Raw genomic sequence first — 422 nt, forward strand, 5'->3', positions numbered from 1 at the left:
ATAGGGACCACTTCGGTGGGAAGGTAACAGTGTTCCGTGCGCCTCGTTGTTTAGTCATGCCGGCCACATGACCATGGAAACGTCTTCGGACAGCGCTGGTTCTTCGGCTTTGAAACGGAGATGAGCACCGCAACCCTAGAGTCGGATTCGACTGGCTTTCGAGCAAGGGAACCTTTACCTTTACAATATGCTACTTGTTAAGTGCTATGGGTTTACTCATGGACATGAGTAAGTATAACTCGTTTTTATGGAACTTATATTTGTTGTATTATAAGTTGCCGTATTACACTTTGGCTACTATGCTTACAATACAGTTCAAAAAATAAAAATTTAAGAAAAGTATTGGGGCTGACAGCGGGCAATGTGAAAGCTCTATCTGGGGTGTATGGGGGGGGGGGGGGAGTCCTCTACAACAGCACACG

The sequence above is a fragment of the Gekko japonicus genome, unplaced genomic scaffold, assembly GCF_001447785.1.
Source record: "Gekko japonicus isolate JY-2015 unplaced genomic scaffold, Gekko_japonicus_V1.1 scaffold1040, whole genome shotgun sequence".
Taxonomy (NCBI): domain Eukaryota; kingdom Metazoa; phylum Chordata; class Lepidosauria; order Squamata; family Gekkonidae; genus Gekko; species Gekko japonicus.